General features: G+C 49.1%; 1 pseudogene; it reads right to left on the bottom strand.

Moving 5' to 3' along the window:
• Positions 1 to 2465: 2465 nt before the first annotated feature.
• The window catches only part of LOC117193582, a 37631-nt pseudogene continuing 16288 nt past the window's right edge, over positions 2466 to 23808 (bottom strand).

The raw sequence follows: 23808 nt of genomic DNA, 5'->3' as shown, positions 1-23808 counted from the left end.
TACAATTTTCCTGATTTATAGCACAGATATATATGGGCCGGGAGATCTAGTCCTAGGCCTTGCCTGATGGGTCCTCCTTTTGGGTACTGAAGAGGGTGGACTGACCATCAAATGACTGAGCATCGCAGCGCAGCCAACGACAACTAGTTTTGAAACCACTTTTGGGCATGTCCTTGTCCTTGTTGCTGAATGTTTGCCATGTTTGCATAGAAGCTGGGACAAAGGCCTGCGGGAGTGCGGTGGGGACACACACGTTGCATGTTTGCTGGCTTGTCCTGTCTAGTCTGGTCTGGTCTGGTCTGGTCAGGTCCAATATAGTATATCACACGCTAACCAGAGGCAGCGTCCTGCTAATGATTTCATGTTGAAATCTCAGAGAGGCTGCCAAGCGCCGTATCTAGTTCAGAGCCAATGCTTGATTGCTTCTCTGATTCTGTCTGCGTCGCTGATTCTACGGCTGCCCCAATTTGCTGCTCCCCAGTCCCCAGGCCCCAGGCCCGCAAAACACATAATTCTCCAAGTGTATAACATAAATTTCATGTCTCTGCCGCTGCTCTGCAGCTCCGCTGTGGCTAAAAATGAAGCTGCGCTTTCACTTTCAGCTCTTAAATTAATCCTTGGAGTGTTGCTGCTGCCGTTTTCTCTTCTTCGAATTATCGTTCCCCAGTTGTCCGGACAAATGCTGCGCTCGGAAATTGTGCTGTGCCAAGGATGCATTCGAGATGTGGAAAATTAAATAGAAAATGCAAATTCCTGATATCCGAGCCGAGATTGTTGGAAAATGTTAAAATTATTTATAACAGGGTTTCCCTGCCTGGCAGCCTCATTTCGCATAAACACTGGGGATTCGTAGGGGCTAAAATTTCGAAATGGAATTTTGTTCACGTTACCATCCAATTAGATCAGTTAGCGGGCTTTCAGCCCGGTGGATCTGATGGCCAAGCGCCCGGCGTGGGTGCTACTCATTCGCAGTTTTCAGTTTGCAGTTTGCTAATGGAAATTAATTAGTATTTTATGAACAAAGTGTTGTACGAATGCGGTTGTTGATAGTTCATTGAGCGGGCCACCTAGTGTTTCCTTGTGCCTGCATTTTGAAGTTAGTTCAGGGGCCCCCCTCATTAGCCCACGATATGTTAACACAAGCTGCAGACAACCCGTTAGTTAGTCCCGTAGTTAAACAATTAAAGCCATAGCGCTGGAAGAGTAAAATGCAAATACAATAAGGACACTCCGAAGCCCGTGTACTTGAACGGGTTCAGGTGGGCGGCCCGGCTCTTTTGTCACTGTTCCTTTGTCCCTTTGTTGCTGCTTTTGGAGTGGCGCTTACGTAATTTCGGCAGGTGGAAACGAAGGCAGCACCAGGCTTCTCGCAATGCGTTAAGAAAAACAAAAGGAGCCAAGTACCCGACCCGAAACGGAAAGGGAAAAGGAAAACTTCGTTGAACAACAATTACAATAAGCAGCCCGGGGAGGACGCCCCCCCAACAGCTGTCGCAACATTGTCCAGTGTCCAGTGTCCAGTGTCCAGTGTCCAGGAGAGATGAGGGAATACTTTCCTTATTATACAATACGCAATCATAATAACAATAATCGTAACAACAACCGCTGGGCACAATGAGAGATGTTTCTTTTCCGGCAATTCCGGCGCGAAAAAAACTTGCACTCCAGTGTTGGGCGGTGCAGAAAGCGACTCGCAGTTCGCATGACAAATAAGTGGCCTTCCATTCAACGTACAGGAGCTGGGCAGGAGCTGGGCAGGAGCTGGGTAGGAGCTGGGCAGGAGACGGGCAGGAGCTGGGCAGGAGACGGGCAGGAGCTGGGCTTGGGTTTGGTCTATTTGGAAAACATTGACACCGCCGTCGTTAGTTGTAGGTTCGTTTTGATGGGTGTTCTTCTATCCTTCTATCCTTCTGCCCTTCTACCCTTTCCATTCTTCATGGCTGGCTGGCTGGCAATTGTTGGGCCCGCCTAAAAGTATGCTGCTTGTTTCCGAGATTTTTTCCCTGCAGCCACATGCATGCATATTTACATGTGTTGGTACGTGCCCGTGTGAACAGCAAAAACCGCATAAAACTCGACAGAACAAAAGCCCGGTAACAGGCAAGAGAGCAGCGCAGCCCCTCCCCAGCCGTGCCCCGTGCCCCGCACCCCAGCAACATCTGTACAAAAGTCCAACAAGAGGCAAGCACCAGGGCTACCTCCATCTCCTTTGGCCTCAAACATCCACGCAGCCGCTCAAAACACGTACCGGGAAATCCAGCACGAGCAACATCCAGTAACAGACTGATTTCATCATAAGCCTGGCTTGTAAATATTCTTGTTAAATAATAATTCCCTTTTGAGGTGCTGCGGTCTCTAATTGGAAAATAGTTAGGAAATTAAACTTATCCTTGGCATTCAGTGGCCCTTTTATAGGCTATCAAGGCGTTGGCCAAGGCCTCTAGAATGACGAGAATTGTTCGTAATATATTTATTTATTTAAATTTGTTCGTTTAGGCTTAGATAGTAGCATACATAACATTTAGTTTACGCAGTGGTGCTGTACGGTTTGTTTTACTAAATTACATTTGTTCAGTTGTCAAAATATTGACGCATTCCGTGATTGCGTTTGCGTATTTGCCCATCGAGCGGCATGAAAAAAGTGTATACGTATATTTTGAATATTTAAAAGCATTTAAAATCTGAGGAAATCTGATTAATCGGGGTAATGGCAAACGCAATCGTTTGCTGCACATCAATCACGTATCGGGTCAGACGAACTCTAGCCTCTGACGACGCGGGATTAAGGCACAGCAAGGGGGTGGAAGGGTAAAGGGGGCGGGGGGCATTAATGATTAAGTTAGCCTAATTGTTGGCATTCCAGTAGGCGCTCGGTAGGCGAGTAAAATATATAAATTCACTAACGCACTCTCCCGAAACTGTTTCGATAGTTCGATAGCTCGATAGTCGCTATTTTGGCTTAGTTTAGGGCGCGTGCACTCATGGCAGCAGGCGCGGGTTGAAGCGTCCCATGAAGAGGATCATGCCCGTCGGGTTGTGTCGAACAAAGTAGAGGAAGGGTTTGTCGAAGCGGAGCAGGGGCGCGTCCGGGACACGCGCCTGGCGCGGACGCAGCGGCAGCGGCAGCTCCAGATACTTGGGGTCGAGCAGATCGTCGTAGAAGCCGCGTCCCAGTGCCGACTCCTGCACGAGCGAGCCAAAGTCGACGACAGCCTCCGAGGAGTCGTCGGCATCGTCCTCGGTGGCGCCCACATCCTTGTTGCGCTTGCGCAGCGGCGGAGCCGGGTACATCTCGACGTGGTGGTGCTCGGAGATCTTCTCCTCGCCGCAGGTGCTGAACGTGTTGATCTGGATCATGTCGGACAGGAAGATGTCCTTGTTGCCGGCCCCGGTCAGGCCGCGCAGGTCGGCAAAGTCCGACTTGAACAGACCCTTCAGGCCCATCTTCCGCAGGCCCAGCGAGCCGTTCACAAAGGAGCGGTGCGAGAAGCGCGGCAGCTGCACCTCCATGCCGGGGCGATCCATCAGCGAGGTGAGCAGCCTGCTCCAGGCCTGGCCGTCCCCGAAGGCCATGTCCACCAGGCTGCGCTCCAGCCTGTCCAGGTTGTCCATGGGCGATATGGAGCTCTGATATCCGGGCATCACGTAGATGGTGCTCAGTGTGTCCTGGATGCGTCCGAACGCCACTATGGTGGCGTCCAGCCTGGGCTCGTAGCCGGCGGTGAAGCCGGACCGATAGAGCACCGCCGGGATGGGCACCAGGCGGCGCTGCCGCACTGTGAGATGCACCTGGAAGAACATCTCGCCGTCCCGCTCGGTCGTCGATCCGTGGGAGCATTCCGTCTGGAAGAGATTCGCCGAAATGGTGGCCAGCGGGCCGTTGACCCACACGCTGTTCGTGCGCAGGTACTCCAGAACCTTGCCCATCGTGTGGCGCTTCACGAGCAGGTTGGTGCGCCGCCGCACGATGTCGTTGACGACGTGGAAGTTGACCTCCTCCACGTGGCCGGCGTACAGCTGCTGGGTCTTCTCCTTGAAGAAGGGCAGGATCTTGCCGTTGGCGCGATCGCTGAAGATCTCCCGCACAAAGGCCGCCGTGGCTATGTCGCTGTCCGTCGCCTGCTCCACCGAGCCGGTGATGTTCTTGAACCCCAGATGCGGATTGAAGGTCACCATGTCGTCCAGCTTGAGGATCTCGTTCATTTCTCCAGAGGTGCTGCCGCGCGCCCCCAGGAACACCATCGACAGCATGGAGGTGAGGGCGAAGGGGGAGATGACCAGGCTCCTGGCCGAGCTAATCTTCTCCGAGGTGATGGCCTTCCAGTAGCTGAAGGCCAGCTCGTTGCAGAGCCTCGCGAAGGAGCGCAGGTCCTCGTCCATGTGAGCCGTGGACGCCTCCAGGCCCTGCGAGGATTCCGGACTCGGCTCCAGCTTGACGGGCGGCCTGGTCGCCTGGCTCGAGCTCGCCATCAGGTTGGTCAGGGAGGCGGGCTTCTGCATCGGTCGCTGCTGCGACTGGGACTGGGACTGGGCCTGGGTTGGCCCTCCCTCCCCTGGGTGGGCATTGTAGGGCAGACCCTTGGGCGGCTGGGCGTCCAGTTGATTGTAGCCCGCCAGCAGCGAGGGCTGGACGTAGTAGGAAACGGGCTTCAAGGTGTTCAAATGCCTCGTGGTGCTGGTGGTTGTGGGTGCTTTGGTTGAGGTCTGGTAGCCTGCTTGGTCCTCCTCATCCTCCTCGTCTGGCTGCTCGGCAGGCGGCGCATTGCCGTAGCTGGCCAACGGCAGCGTCACCCTGTAGGTGTCTTCCTCCGGCTCTGCTGCTGCGGCTCCTTCGATGGAGCTCTTGTCCTGCTGCGGCAAAGGCCTCACAACACTGGCCGTCGTCTCGCCCAGCTTCACATATGGATCCTCGTCGTCCAGCTGCAATTTCTGTGCACTTGTCACCGCCTCTGTCGCTGGCTCAGCCCCCTGCTGCTGCTCCTCCTCATCCTCTGAAATGGTGGCTGTCAGCTCATCAGATATTTCCTCCATTGACTCGTCGTCCAGCTGCTGGGATTTAACCGTGCTCAATTCGATTTTTTCCGTGACCTGCTCGGAACTGAGCGACATGTCCGATTCAGATGATACCACGGACGTATCTTCGGGTATTTCCGTGACGCCAGAGCTGGCGATGGTGCTGGCGACGAAGCTGGCGATGGTGCTGGCGACGAAGCTGGCGATGGAGCTGGTCTCCATCTGATTTTCGTCGTTGTAACCATTTCTCAACATCTCGGGCATTTGCTCTTCACTTTCGCTGTGCTCCGTGTGGCTCTCGGCCGTGTTGGTCGTTGACTCCTCGCTGGCGGTGGTCTCACGGCTCGACTCCTCGGTGGTGGCTTCGGAGGCAACCTCTGTAGTCTCTGGTATGGCTGTGGCAATGGTTTCCAGCTTGGCCGGCTCTCGAGTTGGCTTCGCTTGCGGGCTGCTCTGCAGCTCCAGTCGCTCGTTGGCAAACAGCTGCTGCTCATCGTCCTCGTCCTGCTGCTGCTGTGCATAAATTTGGGGCAGCGACAGGATGGGGATCCGGTGCGTGCTCGTCTCCACGTGGACGGTGCCTGCTGGAAAGGCGTCGTTCGGGTAAGTGGCTTCCTGTTTGACGGTTGACGCCTCCGGCTCCACTTTGTTTAGCAGGCCGGAGATCTGTGGTGCCTCTGCCTCTGGCTTTGGCTTCAGCAGGAACGATGCGTTCAGCTGGGCATAGTTGGTCAAGCGGTGGGAGTCCTCCTCGGGCTGGAGCTTGGCCGGCGGCTTGTACGGAGCCCCTTGGGTTATCTGCTGTATGACATCGGACATGAGGAAGTCCAGCTCGTCCTTGGTCTCGTTGGAGCTCAAGATCCCGTCCGAGACGAGGGTGTGGCTGCCGTCCACCAGGGTGGAGGCCACCGTGGCGGCCTGCGTCTGGAAGTTGGCCATCGATACTTGGTCCGTGGGCTTCAGCATCTCCAGATTGAGCTGCTGCACCAGGTCGGCTATCATGGGCGTCACCTCGGTGCTGTCCGCATCGCTCTCGGCGGCAGTGCTGCTCTCCGACACGGGCAGGCGCAGCGCCTGCTCTGTGGTGGTCCCCTCCTGTTCCTGCTCCTGCTCCTCCTCCACCTGCTGGCTATAGCCGTTCGTGGAGCTGGGCTCGCTGAGCTCGGTGACAATCGCCTCCGGCACGTCTGCAAACAGCGGCTCAAACTTCACCACGTGATCGGACTCGGTCGCGGGCTTGTCGGTGGTCGCTTCGATCTCGTCCAGGCCCGCCATGGGCGTGGTCACCAGGAACTGCGTCTCCCCCGGCAGCTCTGTGGTCTCCGGCTCCTCCTCGCTGGCCTTCTCCGTCTTCAGGAGCACTGGCTGCGGGGTCACGGTGAAGTACTGCGGCCGGGCTGTGATCAGCACCACAGGAGCCTCCTCCAGGCTGCCGGCGGTGCTCTCCCCGCCTCCCGTTGTGGACTCTGTTGACTCCTCCTCCTCCTCCGAGAGCATGGTGCTGCCTCCATAGTGGGCGATAGGCGGTGGTACTCTTGTGGTGGTGCCCACAGTGGTAGTGGTGCTAGGAGTCGTGGTTGTGATCGTGCTTGTTGTGCTGCTGGTCACTGGCACCTTCTTCTTGTTGGCCAGGGTCTGCATCTGCTCTTGGGACTCGACACTGTCGTATTTCACTGGCACCAGAGCCGGCACTCTGCCCGCTCCGTCCAGATCCCCCTCCGTCTTGTCGGCGGCGGACAGGTCCTGCGTCAGCGACTGCACAATCTGATCCATCGAGAGTATCTGATCGGGCGACAATTGTGGCGCCGGCGAGGGCGAGCTCTGCTGCAGTTGCTGCTGCAGCTGCGCCAACGACGGCAGGGGCGTCTTCTTCAGGGGCGAAGCATCGAACAGAGCGGACAGATTCTGGACTGCAACTGGCTCGTAGCTGGGCACGGGATACACAGGCGGCTGGCGGGTGGTGGTGGTGGTGGTCTGGGCCGCCTCCGTCGATGGGGCCGGAGTGGTGTGCACGGGCTTGCTGTGAATACGATTGTGGTGCAGATTCGGTGGCCTCTTGGTGGTGCTCACGGGCTTTCCATGCGGCTCCTGGCTGTGCACCAGGGGCGACCTGGTTGTCGTTGTTGTGGACGTCTCTGGCTCTTGGGTGGAAGTGGTGGTGGTGGTGGTGCTGCTGGTGGTGCTCTCTGCTGGGGGCTGTGTCGGTGTTGGATCTGAAGGCGTGACTTCTGCCTCAACGGCTGTCGTTGTTGTTGTTTCCGGCACTGGAGTGGTTGTTGTCGTCGTCGTTGTCGTCGTGGTGGTCGTCGGCTTGGTCTTCTTCTTCGGACGCTGGGGCCTTGTCGGCTTCTGGGTTACCACCGGCAGTGGTGCAGTTGTCTCCCCCGCCTGTATGGGCCCTGGCTTTGGCTTTGTCGTGGGCTTGCGCTTGGGTTTCGTTGGCTTGCTCCCGGTGGGGCTCCATGTGGTGCTCCCGGTGGTTCCCGTGCCCGGAGCACGTGTGGGCTTGCGCTTCTTCTTCTTGGGCGTGGTCGAGGCCGGCGCACGGTCGGAGGTTGTGGCTGCGCTCACTTCTGGCTCCGAAACCGCTGCCTGGGTTGTGGTTTCAGGTGCCGCTGTTGTCGTCGTTGTCGTCGTGGTTGTCTTCTTCTTCACCTTTTGCTTGCTGCCGCCTGGCTGGGTGGTGGAGCTGCTGCCAGCCTCTGCTGGGGGCTTCTTCACGCGATGCGGCTGCGATGGCTTCCTCTGGACGTTCGCTGGTTTCTTGGCCGCGATCTTCTCGGTGGTTGGGGGGCCGCTGCTCGAGGAGGTGGGCGTGTGGATGATCTCCTGGTTGTTGTAGAACCCCCGCCGGGTGGTCGTCTCCGGCCTGGCCGTGCTGCTGGGCAGCTTCTCGTAGATGGGCTGCATGTGCAGCAGATCAAAGACCGGCATGTTGGCGGCCGCGTGCTGGTACTGCTGCATGCCCGTGTACACGGACTCCATGGGGTCCAGCTCCTCCTGCACCACCTGCGGCGTCACCTCTGTGGTGCTTGTGGTGGGGCTGGGCTTGCGCTTGTTGCCCCCCCCTTCCGCTTGGCGGGCTTCGGCTTCTTGGTGGCCTGGGTGGAGGCCTCCAGCAGCTCCGACTCGGGCGTCATCACAATCTGCTGCGGCCTATGCTGCAGGAAAATATCGCCGCCGGTGTTCCCGAAAATGGCCGGCAGGATGAGCGACCACGAGGAGGACACGTCGGGGGTGTCCAGCAGGGGCAGCAGCAGCTCGCCGGAGCTGTTCTTGCCGGAGCCGGAGGCCACCTCCTTGTTCAGCACACTCTGCACGCTGTCCACAATGTCCTGGACGTTCATCTCCGGACTGGGCTCGCTCAGCGGCGGGGCCGTGTGTATGATGTACGGGCCCTCCCCGTCGCCGTTGGCCACAATGCTCTGGATCTCCTGCATGGTCATCAGGCGCTTCACCAGCTCGCCGTGCTCGTCGAACGTGTAGAACTCGTAGCGGTCCGGATTAAGCAGGTCTATGGGGCTGGCCACCTGCAGCGAGGGCTGTGGCTTGGGCACCTTGTAGCCCAGGGCGTCGGTGAACACCGAAACGGAGGAGGACACTCTAAGGGGGAGAGGAGGGCGAGAGAGGAGACATGTGTTAGTGACGTTTAATGCTGATTAATGGCAAGTGATTTCCACTCCATTTCTACTCCATTTCTGCTACTATTCGTATGGAAAGAGGAGCATAACATTGGTTGTGGCTTCCACGGCTTGGAGCCCTTTTTGGAGAATGTCCTTTGGCCCGCTGTGGATGCAAGTCATGCCACTTTAATGCATTCCCCTGCCGAAAGTCACCAGCAGCCCTCATGGGTGCATCTGCATCTGCATCTCCTGGAGGTTTTTGTCGAGGCTAATGGCCACATCATTAACATTTAAGGACGTGTGTCGGAGCCTGCTTAGTCATCTGCCAGCTGGGCAGAGGTCCTCCCAACCGTCAGGGCTATGCCAGGAAATCACTTCACGCGAAAACCAAGTGCAGAAATGTGTTTTTGGAGGGGATCCCTCTCCCTATCTATTGGGCTCAGCCGAAAGGGAATAAAACTCGCTCAAGGAGGAGCGCGAGGATTATCGGACTGGATCGGACCACAGCCGGCACAGGGTGTCACTCAAGGGGGACTTCTCGGGGGGCCAGCCAGGGACAAGGGGCACAGGGCACCTGCTTTCTGCGCCCAAAAACTCCATTGATTAGCAATGATTTAATGTTAATAAGCACTCAATTAGCTGTGCCAGCGCTCTCGCTTTCTGTCCCCCAAGTATGCAACGTTTTGTGGCGCGCCTCTCCAGCAGGAAATTAATTAAAAATCCTCAGTATTTTGTGCCCGACCGCGCCTCGGCCTCAGCCGGAAATGGAGGAAAAGAAAATTATATTTCAATTAGTGGCAAAAATGGAAAAAAGCTGTGCAAACAAAAGATTTGCCGCCTCCTCCCCCGCCCCAAACAACAATGGCCAACAAGTACAAGTGAGGCCCCCCCCCCCCCCTGGGTCCATTGTCTGCAGGAATGCTGTGTACTCACCTGGAACCGATGATTTTCTTTGATGGCCCGGCCGCTGTCTCTGGCCGGCCACTGGATGTCGCCACTTGCCCCTCCTCCTCCTGCTGCTGGGCCATGGCCGTGTCGTACACAAAGGCGGGCTGCAGCGGGCCGCCGCTCCTTTGGCTGGAGGATGTGGTCGAGCTGCTCGAGTAGGTGACCATGTGCTGGTGGTGCTTCTGCGTATTCGGATGGGCTGTGGCCGGGCCCAGGCAGGTCCAGGCCGAGAGCCAAAGCAGCAGGGGAATGCGCGGTGGACACATTGTACCTCTCGTCCTCTTCTGCTGATCCTTCGCCTGTGCCGGTGCCGGTGCTCCCCCTTTGGAGTCTCTGTTCGGACCTTGGCCTTATCTAAAAATTGTTTGGCTCTCCCTTGGGGAAAGGGGGCGGAAAAGGTCCTGCTGAGGGGTGGCCGGGTGGCCGGTTAATGCGGCTAGTCGTGACGCGAAATCTGCAAAGGAAAAGTGGAATGAAAAACCAATTAATGCCATGTTAATGAACAGTCTGGGGCATAAGGCCGAGGCCAGGCTTTAAAGGCGTCTTTAAGGGAGCCTGCCAGGGCAGCCCTGCCACGGCATGTGGCACAGTTTTGGGCACCTGAAGCCCGCCACGCTAATGCGCCTGTAATTATGCTAATAATAACGAGCCGCCACATGAGTGCAACAGACAGGGGGCGGGGAAGGGGGGTGGGCTAAGTGCCTGGCAATTTGCGCTCAAGAAAGGGGGATATGCTATGCCCATAAATGCATAAGGCTGTGTGTGGGTGCGGGGGGGTGTGGGGGGTGTTTGAGCAGCTGCTGGTTCTACGATTACTTACAGCACAAAGTGGGGACTCTCCTAGGTGATTACAAATCTCCCCAGAAGCTCAAGCCCAAGAACAGCAAAGCCTCACGGAGCGGTAATGCTTCTTCTTTATAATCTATAGGCTTTTCTTGGTCCCCAAAACCCCCCACACTCTAGGCAGCCCAGCCCAATATTCGTGCATATTGATAGTTTCCCCAGTTTTGGGCTATCCATCTCCTATAGAACCTCCCATCCGTTGTTGTGGCTTACTGGCTGTCACTTGCTATCAGCATCCGAAATCTGTGCAAATACTTTCGCCAACAATTCTGTCAGTTTTGGCCGCTAAGCCCTTGGCCGTATGTGTGCGCGTGATAACACAAATGAATTGTCAATAGCGCGACACGAGGGAAAATAACAAACAATATGTTAATAAGCACAATAAACCAAAAGCCAGCAGCCAACAGCCAGCAGCCAGCAGCCAGGCTGTCAGAGAATGGCTAAAGAGTCAGTGCTCTGACAACTTAAAGTCCTGCCTGTCAAAATGTTGGCACGCCCACAGCCCACAGGCCTCTACCCACATGCCACCGCCACTGAACCCGAAAAACTTTGCCACATCACGTACCCGCCCAAGGACACTCGCACACGTACGCGTGTTCCGATGGCTAAACGATTGCCGATCAATGTGCAAAATATATGGCCATCAAAATATGCTCCTTGCTTGGCCAGTTATGGCGGGGGGACCCGACTGTGTCTTGGCCCCCGTTTTAGGTAGTATTTCTGGGGTTTTTCCTCTCTTTTGGACAAAATTATCATAAATTGTGCGTTAAATATTTTGGAGATATGTAATGTATTACGAAGGGGACCAGAAAAGGTTATCGGCTGACATTCAAATGTAAATGAAATGCACTGAAAAGTAGCTTTTCCCTGCCCCCCACCGCCCCCTGGGGGGGGGGGGGGGATGTGGCTGGGTCGGACTGACAATGATGCCGAGTGACATGACAAGTGGACGACGACACACACAGAGAGGGAGGGAGAGAGAGAGGGAGCCCCAGAGTGGGGCCAAACACTGGAAGAAGTGCGGTACGGGTCCATGTTTCGTTTGGTTAACGATTGGGCCTGACAGCAGCAGAACAGGAAGCCAACTACAGGACGTTTGTTTAAACAAATCACTCAGACATTTACACAGACACAGGACACAGAGATAGAGACAGAGACAGAGACAGAGATAGAGACAGAGACAGCCACAGAGATAGAGACAGAGACAGCCACAGAGAAAGGGCTGCCGGACACTTTGTGGGCCAGGACTGCAGAAGCATATTTTTGTGCAAATAATTATCATATGTATTGGCATTTCTCCTAACGATGGCCTGATTGATATCCAATTTCATTTTAATACTCAAAAAAACACACCTGTTTGGGCCTGGATGCCTGTGTCCCCCACCGGGCAACGAGGGGGTCCGCCTCAAATCTGGGATTTATTTATTTGCCAAGTGGCGAAATTGGTTACAAGGCTAGAGGGATCGACAAGAAGTTAAAACCATGTGGACAAGCGGCCAGCAAATGACCCACTCACGCACCCAAGGGGAGGACGGGGGGTGCCTCTAAAAAGTTGCGCAGAGTTTGCCAAGGGGGGCGGGGAAAATTAAGATTTTCCACCAAGGCAAACAAAACTTATTTCGGTTTGTTTCTTGGCTTGTTAGCCATTGATTCTTTATTGGATTTACTGTTCGAAAGACACACACACACACGCAACACACGCATACGCACACAGAGAGAGAGCAGGCCAATCAGTCTTCGTTTGCTCCAAGGAAATTAAAGCAAATTGCATTACGACAGCAAGCGCTTAATCAAGGTCGCCGTCGACTTTAAATTGCACAAGTCAGAGTCCAGGAGAGTGTCGAGGCCGGAGTCCAGGAGAGTGGCCAGTCCAAAGTCCACGCCCGAGTCTACGCCAGAGTCCAGGAGAGTGTCCAGGCCCAGTCCAATGTCCAGTCCCGTGTCCAGGCAATCTGTTGAATCTGAATCTGTGTTTCGGGCCATCCGTGCTTCCCTTTTTTGTTCGCAATTTCGCGGTGCGGTCCCCGAGTGCGGCTAACAAAAGTATATGTAACCTCCAGACGCCCATAAGATGTTGTTTGAGGGGCTCCCGGGCCGAGTCCTGGCGCAACTTTCGTTGTGCACAGAACATTTGATTTTATTTATTTATTTCGATTTTCGCTTTTCTTTCCTGACTTTCCTTGGGCGATCGACGTAACGATTTCCTTCCTCTTGGCCATGTTCGCCTCTGGCCTCCGGGCTCTGGCTAATGTGCATTTTATTTTCCGCCGCCACTCAATTCCTTGGCCATATATATCGTATATCCCCGACGGTTTGGCAAAGATTTTGTGCACGCCGCAGGGGTCGCATATATGTACGTATAATTTTCGGCATTCCATTCCCATCCCGTGCCCATCTCTCGGTGCCAGTCTTCATTTGGCTATGAAACTTTTCAGCTTCCCCCCTACGAGCATCATTGTTTCGTCTTTCGATTATGAAGGATGGAGGTGGAGATGGAAGCGGTGGTGGAGGCGCTGTCGGTGTCTCTGCCACTGACACCGATGCCTTTATAGTTTCCCAACAATAAATGCTTCGGCATCGCATTGTTTAGCTCCTGCACGTGTTGCCCATCGAAGCTTTGTGTCATCGCTGCTCTGATTCCGATAGCTGGCCGGACACGTTCCGGCTCCAGCGGGGAGGGGGCAAGTTATGAGGCCAGGCCCCGTGGCGTGTGCGGGATTAGGACACCGTCAGGACGGCAGCCTTTTAATATCTTTGAACTCTTTGACATTAATTAGGAGAAACTTCGCCAACGTGGCGTATACGTGATTTTCCCCCCTTTGCGCAGGGGAAACTTTTCAGCAACGCATTACGCGGCATGCACCATAATTGCCGTAATTTATCAAATGGCGCGTGCTCCACACGCATCGCATTTGCATTTGCATTCGTCTTGGATGCCTGGGGCCCGGCTCCTGGCTGCCACCATATCAGCATTTTTCATTAATTACGCAGCAACGGGCCTTTAAAGCATTCATAAATCGCATTAAATTAAGTAAAATTGAAAACAATGAGCAGGGACTTCACTGGACAAGACTCGACCACAGCTGCTGCCTCCGTTGTGGTATCCACTGCCATTCGGAGGCACGCTTAATCTCTTATGCCATTGCCGGCCATTATCGCACATATACTCGTATTTATGGCTTTAAGTGGGACAGCTAAAGGCTTTACTATTACCAACAGATACCCTGGATGGGAGCCCAGAACATTCTCAACCCAAGGAGACAGTGGAGTCTGCCAAATTTGGTTACTAACAAGCGTGTCCTTTATGCATGCACGCCTGCGACTTCCACATGGACGCTTGACCACTTCTTCGTCCCGGGCCGTGACAGAAAAGGAATCTTCCGGCAAAACACTTTGATTTCGCACAACAGCAAATTTTTCAATTTATTCCCGGGCTCTGGCCCCTGGTCTGATTAGTAGGGACCCTCTTCTGCTGATGTCTCTGTGTGAGTGCCTTATGTCCAGTCATGGACCACACATGTTGGGGGATATCCGTGTCCTTTTGAGCCATGACTGGCACCATTTTCCCCTCCAGTTTTATCAGCTGGGCGTAATTGCTAGGCCCATCGACTGATGAGAGCGAGTCAGCCACTTCCAGCAGTGCATTACTCATGTTCATTAAGCCCAGTCATAATCTAGTTGCTGGCCAAGCCCGAGCCGAGCTAAGTCTATTATTTATTGCATTTTAAATTCACCAACGATGGCCGGAGCCATCCACTCAGAGCAGGTCTCATCTCTGGGCAGGGAGGAGCCAAAGACTGCCAACCAAGCCATGCTAGGGCCGGCCTGCTTGGCCACAGTCAGCAGCTTTGTAGCCAATGGCGAAAACCATATATATGTGCGGCCATTTTTCATGTGAATCTGTTAGCAAACTGGTCCTGGGTCCTGCCAGTGCCCGTAAAACGCGTGCGCCTCAGATAAGATTGAGAGAAAGAGAAAAACTGTGTTGACAAATACCCAGAGGAGTAGGTTTTTGTGCCCTCTCCTCAGGTTTAACGATGCCCAAAATGTGTGGACAGTTATGAAGATTTGTGGCCTCCATTCGTGAGAGGACAACAAGATAGGTGCCTTCAATCGAGGGGGCTCCCCTGCACTCTCCGGAGGACCATAATCCAGTGCCTGCAGTTAAGTTTCAGTTTCAGCAAAGCTGCTTTGCTTTTACTATATTGCATAATTTCCGCCATTCGCCATTCGCTCGGCAGATGACAACGTCAACAGCAGCAGTGCCTTGCCTTGCCTTGCCCCAACCCGTGGCACGCTTTGGCCCCACTTTTGTGCATCTTTTTTGACATTAGCCTGCTGTTTAACATTTTAGCCGAAGCCGGAGCCGAAGCCGGAGCCGAAGCCGGAGCAGGTTCAGGTTCCACTTCCGGTGCCGTCATTTTGAGGTTTTTCTTTTGGCCAAGACTCTGATGCAAGCTGTGCTGCCGTCTGCTGTTGACACGGCTAAACGGTGGCCCATTTATTATGCGAATTTATTGTGCCACAGAAAGGAACTTGACCGAACTTGGGCTTAAAGTTTGCTGCCGAAAAATGTGGGGATAACTCAATTAAGGCGCTATCTCCATGCCTCTGCCTCTGGGTGTGGCATCAGGTGTGTGTGTGTACAAGTTTATGAAGTTTGCAGCAGGAAATGCACACACACACACACCCCCACGCACACGCAGGCAAATTACCAAATAAGCGACGTGCGAATTTGTGTATCTCTACATGCATACATTTAAGGTGGTGGTGGTGGGGGTTGGGGGGTGTGCGTGTGGTCGCCAGCAGCGCTCCAAATTTACGTTTAGTTTTTGGTGCAAATTTGATTTGGTTGTCGTTGACTCACGCGCTGCCTCCCCCTCAACCCCGCGCCCCGCACTCCACCTGCGGCTGTCTGTGGCATGGAACTTTAAGTTGCATTTCAAACGTGATTTTCGGGGTGTGTGCGTGTGTGCGTGTTGCCTGCTGGCATATATGCGTCTCTTTCGCATTAAGTGGCGCAAAGAGTTGGTGAGGGACCGCTATCAGCTACTAAAAACTCAATTACCAGCCAGCCCCAGCCACCACCTTCCACCCCAGCCCCACCTACCGCCCCAGCCACAGCCCACGCCTGGCTCCCGCCCCAGCCCAGGAGCAGTGGATGATAATTTAAATATTTGAGCCCGAAACCCGACGCGAATCAGGCCTACAATCAGCTGTGTAGATGCCCGGAGTGACCTTTAAACTTTGTCCGCCAAAAATCTAGTTTAATGCAGCTTCCAGGGCCCCGCACTCCACCACGCCCCACTGCCAAGAAGTTTAACCACGCCTGGCCGCATCAGAGAGCTGTGGCAGCTGCTACCTTTCCCCCAACAGCCCCTCCCCGCCCCCACACACCGCGTAAATGTGTGAATTAGCACCCTGTTGCAAGGGATCCCCGCCATATGCCCCGGATGGATAAGCTTTCGACGGAATCTACATACAGTATGTACGAGTTTTTAAGCAGTTTGTGCCCGCGGCCCAATATGCAATTTCATTTCAAATTCATGTGCAAAGGCGCCTTAAATCGCTTTTAAAACTCTCCCTCTCTCTCTCTCTCTCTCTCTCTCTCTCTCTCTCTCTCTCTCTCTGAGCCACGCCCCTAACAACACACATGTGCAGCTGCGCCCTTGAGAGTTGGAGCTGGAGCTGGAGCTGGGTTATATTTTGACAAAATTTTGCATTAATTTATGCAATAAGTTGAAAAATATTAATGGCTGGCAAGTAAAAAATGTTTGCTCTGCTGAAGCCTGGTGCGGAAAACGGACATTTCCCGGGCCCGAGTCCCCGATTCCCGATGGTCAATAGCAGGGCCCTTCCCTAATAGCTTCATTAGCCCGGTTACGCGGCTTGAGTGTGCCAAATACTTGACTTGTGCCTCCAAACCACCATTTTCGGAAACTTTTGTTTTATTTTCATCTGCTTTTCTCTCTCCCGCTGATACAATCAAAATCTTGGGAATTCAACGGATTTCTATATATTTTTTTTTTTCAATCGGCTGCTCAAAAATTTTCCCTCAGAAGAATTCCAGGCAAATCCGAAATTGTTTGCCCAAAAAGGAATACAGAAAAATATTCAGAGGGCTATTTACTTTTTCTTATGCGCCCAGAAGTGGATGATGGAAAAAACTATTTGATTGAGATACAAATGCCGTCAAAAAAGCCATATTGACTGATTTAGTGGAATAAGTATATTAAATAATGTTGATGGTAATCGAATAATAATTTATGAAATATATAAAAATGTAAAATAATGTAAATAACAAAAAAATAAAAATAATATGTAAAATAAAATATATAAAATATTATATATAAAATATTAACATACATAAAACAATGTACTGGAATAAAAATGTATGAAATATACTACATATAAAATAATCTCGATAAGAATGGAATAAAAATATATAAAATATCTAAAAATATAAAAAAATGTTAGTAAGAATGGAATAATAATAATAAAAATAATCATCTTCAAAATATAAAATAATGCTAATAATATTTAAATAATTATTTATAAAGTATATAAAATATATAAAAATATTAGTAATAATCGAATAATTATATATAAAATAGTGTTGACAATATTGGAATAATAATTTATAAAATATTAAAAAAAAAAAAATAATGTTGATAAGAATGGAATAAAAATATATAAAATAACTAAAAATATAAAATAATGTTGATAAGAATAGAATAATAACAATAAAAATAATAATGTTTAAAAAATAAGATAATGTTAATATTATTTGAATAATAATTTATAAAATATAAAAAAATTTAAATAATAATCGAATAATAATATATAAAATAATGTTGATAATATTGGAGTAACAATTTATTAAATATATTGAATAAAAAACAATGTAAATAATATTTGAAAAATAATCTAAAAAATAAAACAATGTTGATAAGAATGTAATAATAATATATAAAAATATAAAATAATTTGAATAATAATGAAATAATAATAAATAAAATAATATTACTTATACTCGTAGTAGGGGTCTGAAATGTGGCACAGCTCTGAGAATGTTTTAATCGAAAATAGCAATTAATTAAGAATTTTAGAGGGTGCATTGTGTTGAAGAATGACCATCTCTAGCAATGCACGCATGTATTGACAGACATATGAGTATGTAGACGTATGTATGAGTGAGAGACGTAACGAAGCGACGTTCTCTTATCTCCCTTTTTGTTCTCCCTTTCGTTCGGTCTCTATCTGCCTGCGAGCAGAGCATTTATTAGTCACAAATAAACCTTACATATGAATGGTTGCGTTTTTACTTTTCGGTACAAGAACTTCCCTTGCAACGGCAGCGAAATTCTGTCCAACAGGTTATGGGCCCAGGTTCGGATTTTGTAAATTAAAAGTAAAGTGATTGTTTTAGTTACGAACTATTAACATCGGTGTGACTCAGAGACTAAACGATAATCAGCAATGAGCGGTATGTATCAAATAGACAAATTAGAGGAGGGAAATTATGACTCCTGGTGTATTCAAATGCGGTCTGTGTTGGTGCACGCTGAATTGTGGAGTGTGGCATCTGGTGACCTGCTACCAACGAATGTTCCCGAAGGTGTAAATTGGCAGGCCAAGGATGAAAAGGCGCTGGCCATGATCACATTGAGTGTGAAAACTTCACAGTTGGGATACATTAAAAATTGCAGTAAGTCGTCCGAAGCATGGAACAAATTAAAGAGTGTTCATCAACCAAGTGGACCTGTACGAAAGGTTCAACTGTACAAGAAATTGCTAAGCAAGCGCATGGACCAAAGGCAAAGCATTTCAAGCTACATTAATGAGTTCGTGGATATTCTTGATGGCCTTGGGTCAGTAGGAATCGAGCTAAATGATAAACTGCGCTCAATTGTTTTGTTGTCAAGCCTTCCAGAACAATTCGAAAATTTCGTTGTCGCCATAGAGACGCGCGACAGTCTGCCGACTTTCGATGTTCTATGCGTAAAACTGAAGGAAGAAGGCGAACGAAAGGGAAACACAGAAGATCAAAAGGAATACGCAAAGGCATATACCGCAGTACATAAGCCGGCCGCGCACAGAGCGCTAAAGAAGAGAAACAATACAATGATATGTTTCAAGTGTGGTGAGCGCGGGCATATGAAGGCTCAGTGTAAGAAGGAGAGCGCAAATGTGAAAAGGGCAGCAAGAGTGGAGAACAAGCAGTGCAGTCTATTAAATGCGTTGGACGCAGATAATTTGAAAAAGAGTATGTGGTGTTTGGATAGTGGTGCCACAAGCCACATGTGTTGTGAGAAACAGTTATTCACAAAGTTCGAGAAAAGGGGAAGTAGAGCTGAAGACAGAGATATGCACGCTGCTGTTAAAGAATGTTCTCTATGTGCCCGAAATGAATGGAAATTATTTCTCGGTGGGCAGCGCTGTACAGAATAAATGTTTCGTCACTTTTGGATAAGAATATGCACGAGTTATCCAAAATGGCGAATGCATTGTAAAGGCGAACAGAGTTGGAAACTTGTATATGTTTCGAGGAAAACAAAACAACTGTTTTGCGGCGGTTAAGGCTGATGGTGCCCTGTGGCATAAACGGTACGGCCACTTGAACATCAGTAGTATGAAAGATTTGATCAGCAAAGGAATGGTGCGCGGCATTGAAAATATGGTTTTCCCGGCGAATATGAATTGCAAAACATGTATGGTCAGCAAGATTCATGCGCAACCATTTCCTGTTGCAACCACCAGTAGAGCTCAAGATATATTGGAACTAGTTCATGCAGATGTGTGCGGGCCCTTTGGCACACAGTCGCTTGCTGGATCAAAGTATTTTCTAACCTTCATCGATGACAAATCAAGGCGTATATTTGTGTATTTCCTGCGGACAAAGGATGAAGTCTTCCAGAAGTCCGTCGAGTTCAAAACCCTGGTTGAACGGCAAACGGGAAAAAGTCTCAAATGTATCCGGAGCGACAATGGCGGTGAATTTGTCAACAAATCGTTTGATGAATTTCTGAAAACTAATGGGATTGAGAGGCAGCTGACAGTGGCGTACACTCCACAGCAAAACGGCGTTGCTGAGAGGGCAAACCGCACTCTGGTGGAAATGTCAAGATGTATGCTGGTCCAGTCAGGATTAGGCGAATCCTTGTGGGCTGAGGCAGTCAACGCAGCTGTGTATGTACGGAATCGATCACCGACCAAGGCGCTGACCAGTATGACGCCTATGGAAGCGTGGACTGGTAAGAAACCTTTTGTTGGTCATCTAAAGGTTTTTGGCTCCGTTGCAGTAGCTTTGGACAAGGGTCCAAGGAAGAGTAAACTTTAACCAAAAGGCAAAGAATATCGCATGATTGGATATTCAGTAGCGGCTAAAGGCTATCGACTGTATGACCCTGTGTCTCATCAGGGGATTGAGAGGCGAGATGTTCTCTTTGACGAGATCCAAGACGACAAGGATACAGTCACATTCGAACTTCCGAAGGCAGAAGTTAGCATTCAGTCAGGCGGCGATACTGATGACATTGACAGCAGCGGCAGAGACAGCAGCCATGGTGCAAGCGTTGACGGGGAGAATCCCAGTAGCAGCGGTACTGATGGGTACGAGAGCGCAACAGAAAAGGTTGAGTCAGATGAGTCAGCTCCTCGCGTTGGACCTGGCAGACCAAGGCTGATTCGGACCGGCAAACCTGGCCGTCCGAGAAAGGAGTACAACATTCTTGGTGCTCTGGTTGCCAGCGACGTAAAGATTCCAGTATCCTACGAGGAGGCGTTGATCAGTATTCATGCAGCACATTGGTCCGAAGCGATGCAACGCGAATATGAGGCATTAATGGCAAACGAGACATGGCAGTTGGCAGACTTACCGGCAGGACAACGAGCAGTTGGATGCAAATGGGTATATAGCCTGAAACGCGACAAAGATGGTCAAATCGAACGTTTCAAGGCGCGGCTGGTGGCAAAAGGTTGCGACCAGCAGTACGGCATAAACTATGCTGAAACATTTTCTCCAGTCTGCAGACTGGAGAGCGTGCGATTTATTTTTGCGCTAGCAGCAGAATTGAAATTATATGTCAACCAAATGGATGTATGTACGGCATACCTCAACAGTGACCTGGGCGATACGGTGTACATGAAGCAACCACAGGGGTACATTGATCGAGCTTATCCAGCGAAGGCTATGCTGCTTAAAAAGGCAATATATGGATTGAAGCAGTCAGGAAGGGAATGGAATTCGAAGCTGAATGGCGTCCTGACTAATCTGGGTTTTGTTTCCTGTGACAACGAGCCGTGTCTCTACCAGCAGAGAGGGAAAGGTAACTTATCGTTAATCTTGGTATATGTTGACGATTTACTTATAGCATGTCAGTCCAAAGAGGACATGCTCGGTATCAAATCGGCTATTTCAAATGCGTTCGAATGTATCGACAAAGGTGTTCCAGAGCTGTTTTTAAGCATGGAAGTGCACCGTGAAGGTGAGCTTGGGCCTATCACCATAGGCCACTCGCAATACATCAAGGAACTATTGCAAGCTCACGACATGGACAAATGTAGACCAGTGGCTACTCCGTTGGATGCGGGGTTTCAGGTGGATTGTACTAATGAGCAGTGTCAAAAGGTTGATCCTGTCATGTATCAATCCATGATTGGTGAGCTGATGTGGCTGGCACTCACAACCATACCGGACATTTTGCATTCAGTTGCAAAGTTGGCCCAGAGGAACAAAGATCCGCACGCAGAGCATCTGGCTGGTGTGAAGCACGCTCTGAGGTACTTGGCAGCGACGATGAACTTCAAACTACACTACAAAGGGTGTCACCAGCCACTTACTGGATATGTGGATGCGGATTGGGGCGGCGATCGAACTAACCGGAAGTCGTATACGGGCTATGTTTATTTTTTGGCAGGTGGCCCAATTTCTTGGCGATCTGAGAAACAACGCAGCGTGGCACTTAGCAGCACGGAGGCAGAATACATGGCACTGTCGGCTGCGTGTAAGGAGTCCATATTCTTACGTCGCTTAATCATTGAAATTGGCTGTGGAGATGAAGCTACCTCAACTACCTTATATGGCGATAATCTGAGCGCACAAGAGCTGGCTAGGAACCCAGTGCATCACTCAAGCACCAAGCATATTGATATTAGATATCACTTTGTACGACAGATTGTAGAAAAAGGTCAAGTTAAGTTAAAGTATGCTAGTCAACAAATATGATTGCAGATATCTTGACCAAGAATCTCCCTAAGAGAAAGCATGTCGAATTTACAAAATTAAGTTTAAATTGAGTTAAATGGAATTTGCAAGCATGCAAATTAAATAACTGCGGTAGCGGATTGTGTTTTTAAAAAGTTTTTATTTTACTTCTAACTTCACTGATATAGATTTAAGTAGAGGGTCACAAAGGATTCCGGACAAAGGGTTTGCGCGATCTTAATTTTTAGCTCGACTTTGCGGTGTCGCTTCTGGATCAAGACTGACTTGAACTTTCTGATCTTTGCATCGTTGATCCCTTTCGGGAATAGTTTTTCTATAAACATTTCAATTGATTTCGCCATCCCGAGTATTGGATTTCGTCATCCAAAGAGAGAACTGTAAAATGCCTAAAGTGCAGGATCTGCAGAAAGCCGGGAGTGAGATTGTTTATGAGAAGCCGGGTGTGGGCAAACATTGGTTTTCCATTTAGGCGAGTGTCAAAGATTGGGATTGCGGCGGGAGCCCTTGAGATTGTACATCTTAGAAATCAATTAGGCGGAGGCCCAAGATTGAAATTGTTTTCGTTTTGGAAAGCCAAAGATTGTTCACAACTCGTATAAGAGCTCAATAGAATTGGGTACGTTAACTCCCCCCATTCTTAAATGTTTCGTCCCGATACATTTTGAAGTTCTGATAGAGCTCTAATTTCTTCTGACAGTATTTGAATGTTGCTTTCCACTATTTCTTCTGACGGTATTCTTATTGATTTAATAAGTACAAATTTGGTTAATTTATAGCCGAAGTAAAATAACATTATCAATATCAAAATGATTAAGAATAATGTTGTTAATGGTAAGGCCGTATTACCTAATGTTATAAGGGGATTTAAAATATTAACATTATCAAAAGAAAATTGCTTATCATTCGATTGTATATAATCAACTAATTCAAAATCGCTATATCTATGATGCGATATATATCTTAGAATTTTACCCTTATCATTTATGTGGGTTATATTATTTATTACAATTGTGTTGTTGAATATAAGGAGATACGATCCTAACAAAGTAGTATTGTCTACGATATTTTTGCCTGAAACTTATATGGCACCATCCTGAATGATGTCTATTTCTTTGTTTTTTTCCCTTTTTTTAGTGCAGTTGGCTTTAAAGCCATTAAGTAAATTGGTGAAACAGGTCTTCTTTAAATTTATTTGTGCGTAATTGTTAAAAGTTTCACTTCTAAAATTATTCATTAAATAGTATTTCTCCTTACATTCACAAACTTTTTCACTTATAACTAATTTGAGGATATTTTATGTAAATGATTATTAAGTCAGCAGTTCGTATTATTTTAACCGTTGCAATGTCCAGCAGATCAGACAGTTCAACAGGATGTTTTTCATGCTTTTTAAAATTTTAAACGATGCTTTCTCAGTATCGTTTCTTCATTGAAGATGACATTTTTTAATGAATTTGATAGCAATTCAATTTCTTTGAAAAATTTGGAATTTATTACAAATTGTTTATTATTATTTTCAGTTAATTCATTTACTTTATTTTGTTTTTTCAAAAAGTAAAAAATATTTAATATTTGATGTTATCTTTATGTATAATTCTGTTTCTATTGTTGATTATAATTTTATTCGGTCGATTTTCCTTAACTACCTGCTTTTTGTATCGGGATTGAAGTTTATTTCTTTCCCCGAATTTCTTTTCATAAACTACTTCTCCTATTTTATAATCTTTTTCTCTTCTATCTTTGTTATGTAGCTTAAGCATTTTGGTCTGAGCTTCCTTAAGTAATATTGGATTATGCTTGTGTTCTATTTTGTTATACAATATGTCATATGGCATTTGATTGGTCGTTGAATGTATCGTCAGATTATATTTCAGTGCCGCCCTTATTATTATTTCTGAATAATCTGTTAGATTTAGTTCATCCTTGATGCACCGCGCTATTTCTGTTAGTGTGGAATGTACCCTTTCTACCTGACCATTTGAGGTGCTGTGTCTGGGATCAGCATAATAATTGTGCTGAAGTAAAGCTTGGTTCGTTGTCACTCATTAAAGATGTTGCTAACGGAAAGTGTTGCAAAATTTCCATTACCTTATTTTCAATGTTTAACTTACTTTGAATTTCCTTGACCACCAAGTATTTGGAATAAGAATCTAT

This window comes from Drosophila miranda (assembly GCF_003369915.1).
Source record: "Drosophila miranda strain MSH22 chromosome Y unlocalized genomic scaffold, D.miranda_PacBio2.1 Contig_Y2_pilon, whole genome shotgun sequence".
In the NCBI taxonomy this organism is placed as follows: Eukaryota; Metazoa; Arthropoda; class Insecta; order Diptera; family Drosophilidae; genus Drosophila; species Drosophila miranda.
The sequence above is the reverse complement of the archived record's forward strand: the minus strand, read 5'-3'. Positions and strand labels throughout refer to the sequence as shown.